The sequence below is a fragment of the Pteropus alecto genome, unplaced genomic scaffold, assembly GCF_000325575.1.
Source record: "Pteropus alecto unplaced genomic scaffold, ASM32557v1 scaffold45, whole genome shotgun sequence".
NCBI classification, from domain to species: Eukaryota; Metazoa; Chordata; class Mammalia; order Chiroptera; family Pteropodidae; genus Pteropus; species Pteropus alecto.
Genome location: NW_006442491.1, coordinates 39,037,930 through 39,044,021, shown reverse-complemented (window position 1 = coordinate 39,044,021; position 6,092 = coordinate 39,037,930).

The following is a 6,092-nucleotide window of genomic DNA, read 5'->3' as shown; positions in this document are numbered from 1 at the left end:
CCCTCCATCCCTCATCCATCCATCAACCACCCATCATCCATCATCCATCATCCATCCATCATTTATCCATCCATCCATCCATCATCCATCCATCCACCATCTATCCATCCATCATCCATTCACCATCCATCCATCCATCCATCCATCATCCATCCATCCATCATCCATCATCCATCCATCCTGTCCTCTCTCTCTCTCCTTCTCTCCTTCTTTTCTTCTTTCTTTCCATTCAGCATCTGTTCTCGCTATGTCTCAGCAGCGTTCTGGGTACTGGGCGGTGTGTGCTAGAGCCAACTGTTAAAGTTCCACCTTTACGGGCTTTCATTCCCGTTGGAGGAGAGAGATGACATACAAGTATATTGTGTGACCGGTGTGACAAAGTACCGCAGTGCGAGGTGACACGGCACTGGGGCGGAGGTCTCTCTGATGAGGCGCATGGCAGCAAGGCCTGCAGTGCGGCCTGAAGTCCGTCACGGAGGTGCCAGGGACGAGCTCTGCTGACACCTTGGGGACGGGGGGGCAGTCGGGCTTGCGGGGGAGGTGGCGGTGAGAGCACGTGCCACGGCCGCTCCGTGGATGGCGCTCCGGGGGTGTGGTGCCCATCCCGCGGGCCCCCTGCCCTCCCCGCCTGCAGGGCTCTGCCCCCGATACGCTGCGCCTCTCAGCTGTCGGGGTCGGGGGCCGAGCGGCCATCGTTCAGGAAGCACACGTGGTGGCTCCGGGGGCTGGGCTGACCGCCCTTTTCCTGGTGGCCCTGCTGCCAGGGCGTCTTGGCAGACTTGGTTTCTCTCCTTAAAAGAGAAGGGTGGGACAGGGGGCCCCAAAGAGAGCAGCCCAACCCCAGGGAGAGGTGGAGGCCCAGCTGGGACAAGGGCTTTTCCTGATAAGAGAGAAAAGACAATCTTTAAAAAAAGGACAAATTCCGAGGCATCCGATGCATTTGGCTTTCTGTTTCGTGCCCGGCGAGGGCCAGCCCGTGTGCTCCCAGCCGTGTTCTGAGGCTTCTGAGCCTCCCTGGTGGCAGTTGAAACCTGCCTGGAGCAGCTTGGGGACACCTGGGCAGGACGCGTTCCAAACCCCGCCGAAACTGAAACTGCCGGCTTAAAAACATGCTTTCTCCTCAAAGATCTAGTTCAGGTGTGGTAAAATTCAGCCCTTTTGGTGTGCAGTCGTGTGAGTTTTGACAAATGCCCACCATCGTGGAACCACAACTGAAGAGACAGGCCGGGCCCCTCCCCACCCCCCGACAACCGCTGGGCTGTGTCCCGTCTCTCCAGATGTGCCTTTCCGGGATGCCACACGACCTGCCTCTGGCAGCACGCGGGCTCCGAGGCCGGCCTCTCTCGGGGGCGGAAGGCGTTTGCGACTCGTCCCCTTGTTTTCATTGCCGTTGGTTTGTCTGTTCGTTCCCAGTCAAGGGACATACCGTTGTTCCCGATTTTGGGTGATTTAGGAAACACGGCTGCCACCGATGTGGCGTGCCGGTTTTCGCGTGCTGAAGGTTTTCGTTTTCACGCGTGGGGGTCCCTGGGGTTGGGATCGCTGCTAAGTCTAAATGTACGAGACTCGGACGGCTGTCCAGAGCGGCTGCGCCGTTCCGTGCGTCCCCGGCGACGAGGGAGAGTGTCTGCTGTGCCCGTGCGGACTTTGCTAATGTGACCGTTCCGACGGGATGTCGTGGTCGCCCATTGAGATTTCAGTTCGCAGGTCCTTAGTGGCGAGTGGTGGCGGCGTCTTTCCTGCACCAGTCCTTTCCATTCGTGGATATGCTTCGGCGACGTGTCCACTTAAACTTCCGTTTTGCTGGCTTTTTTGCCTCATGCATCGAAGTTCTTCCAAAGATTCTGTCATGGGGCGGAAGAGAGCATGAGAAAAACCACGCAGGCGGATGAAAGCGACGTCCGCCTCGGGAGAGGTGCGGCCTTCCAGCGCCGCGTTTCTTCCAAAGATTCTGTCATGGGGCGGAAGAGAGCGTGAGAAAAACCACGATGAAAGCAACGTCCGCCCGATGAAAGCGACGTCCGCCCCGGGAGAGGTGCGACCTTCCAGCGCCGCGCCTGGCACTTCGTCCGCCATCCCAGCGTGAGGTGCACGTCCCGTCCAGTTTAGGATCACGGTGACGGCGTGGCGGGCGCGACCCCAAACGAAGACCCCGATGGCAGCCACCGTCAGCGCTGTCTCCACGTCGCATTTAGAACAGGCGCTCGGTAGCGGGTCGCTGCTGTTCACGCACAAGCGGACAGAACTTCAACGGTACCAATTGATTTCATATTATTTTTGTCACCAAATAACGAATGGCTCACGTTAGTTACTGAAACAACGCGGGTCGAATACATGTAAAACTGTGTCTGCGCCCGGCAGCTCCTGATCTGCTTTGCAGAGCCAAGATCCATGGGTTCAGGGAGAGGGTTAGACACACGGTCTGGGACGCCAGTGACGAGGGGCTCCGGGAAGAACTCCAGGAGGCAGGTACAAGGGTTCGCGAGACGCGGCGAGGCTTGAGCTGGGACCGGAAGGGAGACTGGCGGAGAAGATGGGAGGGAGGGTCCGGGCTGGGAAGGGCGGCTGTGAGCTGTCACATGATGGGGGCACGGGGCGGGGGCTGAGGTTACGCAGGCCAGGGAGAGGGAGGCCAAATGGTGGGACAGCTGTCTTGAGACGCAGGACGTGGCTCTAGTTTGACCAGGGTTCACACGCTCCGAGTCCCCTGCCCGTTTTTGGCGGTAGAGTGGCAGGGGTCACCGGGGTCGGCCAGCAAACACACCTGCTGATGGAAACGCGTACCTGTCCGATTTCTACAAAGAGGCAGACATCGCTGCAGCAAGAAATGTCTATCATTCTTCGGATAGATTGGCTCGAACCAAGGATTCTGTGATGTCGAGCACGAGAGGCAGCAGGTCCCGAGGCTGCCCCCGCGGAGCCCCCCGTGGCGTCCCCCGTGGCAGGCGGTTTCGGAGGCGCTGCGCCTCAGCCGCGCCCTCAGGGGAGGCGTGCCGGTGCCTCGCGGCTCAGTCGATTTTGCTTCGGGCCCCTCTAGTTCCTCAAATATCTCCTACTCAATTCCTCGCATCAAACGAGCAATCCATACGGGCATCGATCCGACTGCAGCAGAGACGGGGCTCCCTGCGGCGGGCTGTGGCGCTGACGTCTGCTGACCAAGGCTAACTCCGTGCTCCAGCCAGGGACCGAGTCCCTCGGGAGTCCCCCGTGCGGGGGGCGGGGGGTGGGCGGCTCGCATGAGCCCGTGGCTGGGTTTTTCCCTCAGAGCCACCGTGTCACAATTGTTTCCCAGGCCGTGTGATCGAGAAACAGGGAACAGCGAGGCCACAAATGCAGCAAAACGTTGCTCCGAGTTCCACCCTGAGACGGCCGCAACCTCGTCCCGGCTCCCACGGTCCCGCGCGAGTCACCGTGCAGGCACAGTGACATTTGTCCTCTGTGTGTTCACGGGGTCCCAGCCTCTGTGCACTCAGTCTGATGTCACCGCAAGAGCTGTGTTTGCTGACGTGCTCACAGGCATGAGGAGGAGACGGGCCTGGGCAGCTCTGGCCACGCTGGCCCACAAGGATAGTCCTGAGGTTGCGTAGTCACTTGGGTGTCCCGGGAATGAAGACGCAGACACACAGCAGGCTCACAGCACAGCAGCCTGCAGAGTGCTGGAGCTGGGGACGTGTCTGGAGCTCGGGACACCCACCCTCGGGTGGCGCGCCTACACCTAACACACCGTGAGGTGCTGCATCCCACCGTTTCTGACTTGGTGGCTGCAGAGCTGGCCGGCCGGCTGCACAGCCCTGACGAGGTGGCCTGTGCCCCAGACGCCTTTAACTAGACTTGTCGATTCACGAGGTGACCTGTGGGACAGCACGTCCGCAGTCAGCGCCCACGTTCCCCCGGTGGGTGTCGTCAGGCGTTACTGAAGCACTCTGCCGACGCCCCTTATTCCGAGGTTGGCCCTCGGTGGCCGGCAGCTCAAACCACCCCACACCGGCTCCTGTGGACAGAGCTCGTTGGAACGCGGCCGCGTCCAGTCGTGTCCGTATTGTGTCGTCTACGGCTGCACCGGCAGAGGCGGGCAGTTCCAAGGGAGGCGTCTGGGCAGCAAAGGCTAGAATGCGGACTCCCTGGGCCTTTGCTGGATGGTGTGCCGACCCCGGGTTGGCCGGCAGGGGGCGCCTCCCGTGGGCAGGTGGTCAGCTGCCCGCCCCTGGCAGCAGCTGTGCACATCAGGTGAGGTTTTGCTCCATCTCACCTCCCGGATGCCCCGCCTGCTTCTAAATCGCCTGGCCGTTTGCGCCTGGTGCGCGCGTCAGCCTGGTGTCGGGGAGAGCTGAGGGACTGTGGCAGGTGTCCCATGGTCTGAAGGAGCTTGGGGGAAAGCAGAGAGCCCTCGCGGCCCTCCGATGCCCACCCCCGTAACCCGCCCCGAAGCTCCCGGCTCTCCCTTCATTTGCATCCTCGTAAGACTCATAATTGTGTGAAATTGCATGATGTGTGCAGGGCATTTGATTAGCTCTGCCCGGGGCTATGGGTAGGTGCAGTATATATGTATGTATATATACAGTGATTTTGAATTTAATGATTTTTGCAGTTAAGCCGGCTAGAGCTGGAGGGAACCTATCATCTCCAAGGCGAAGGCAGCAATTTACTGGGCAGCCGCTTCTGCTCCATCTCATTCTGGTGCCCGGTGACCGGGCAGCCGCCGCGTAAGGATGCTTAATTGGGAAAGAAGGAGGAGATTTCGAGCAACTCGTTTCTATTCCAAAGGCCCCGTTTTCGTCCGCTCTGGCCTTTTCCTGCCCTTTGTCCCGGTGACACGGGTGAAGGGCATTGTGACCAAGCCTGCCCCGACCACGGAGCCCACCCTCCGGGGGCTGGGCCGTGAGGAGCCAGGCCGGTGTCCCCGGATTGCCTCGTTAGGGAATCGCTTGGGGTGCGGGTGAAACGTGGGTCCCACCGTGGGGGTGCCGACTCCCTGGGAGTGGGGCGGGGTCCAGAGCATGCATTTTATTTGGAAATTGCCATCATTTGGCAGGTTTGGGGAGCACTGACTCTTCCACAAGCAGGTGCTGATACCAGCTGACGGATGTCCTGAGCTCACTTCAGCCATCGGCCTGTCTGCCACCGAGCAGGTGGCAGCGCCCGCATTTCGGAGAGGAGGCAGTGGGGGCTTCTGGGGGGGGGTCGCCATCAGGGCCCCCTGCTGGGGTGTGAGAGGTTGTACGGAGGTTGCAGGTGCATCGTGAGGCTGGTCACCCAGGTGCTCCACCCGTCCGCTCAGCTGCAGCACCCATCCCTGCGTCTGTGCCGATAAATCCATGAGCACCCACTGCGGCGGCGTTCCTGTCGACAGTCAACGCCGACAGCTGTGTCTGCACCTGTCCGCGTCAGCACCTGTGTCTAGACGGAGAGCGACACCCCGCTCTTGTCTCTCGTCCAGGTGTGCCATCCAGGCCGCACCCGTGAGGGATGTATCCACATCTCCTGCTACCTGTGCACACGGCTTTACACCCGGCCACTCATCCTCGCGTCTCCACGGCAGACGTGGCCTGGAGTCAGGAGCCCGTAGGTGCGGCAGAGGGGCGCCTCCCGCCTCCCTGGGGGACATGAATAAAATCTAACATCAAAGCAGGGGGTGCTACAGTCTCCCCGTCCCCCTCCTTGAGCAGACGTCATTGCCCCGGCAAGAGAGGTGGTGGGGACCCCGGGTGGCCGTCCTGGCGGCACCCGCACCCCCCCGCCCTCCAGGCCGGCTCACGCGGGGCCTGCAAACGAGAATCAGCATCAGTTAAAACCAAAACGAAGAAAATAACGCTCGTAGGCTATTTTATTGCCGTTTTATGGTAACGCGAGGAAACACAATAAATAGTTCGGAATCCCATGGCTCTACTTGTCACGGTTGCAAAATAATAAAGGACACGCACGGCTGGAAAGGACGGACGCGTAGGAATCGCCCCCCGTGGCCGCCGGCGCCTCCCCCGCCCGGCCTCGCTCTCGGCACGCTTTAGAGATTCCTCACGGAAACGGTGTTAGTCTGCGGATCTATGTACGCACACGCTTAAAGCACTGCTGTGGACGAAGGGGGCGGGGGAGGG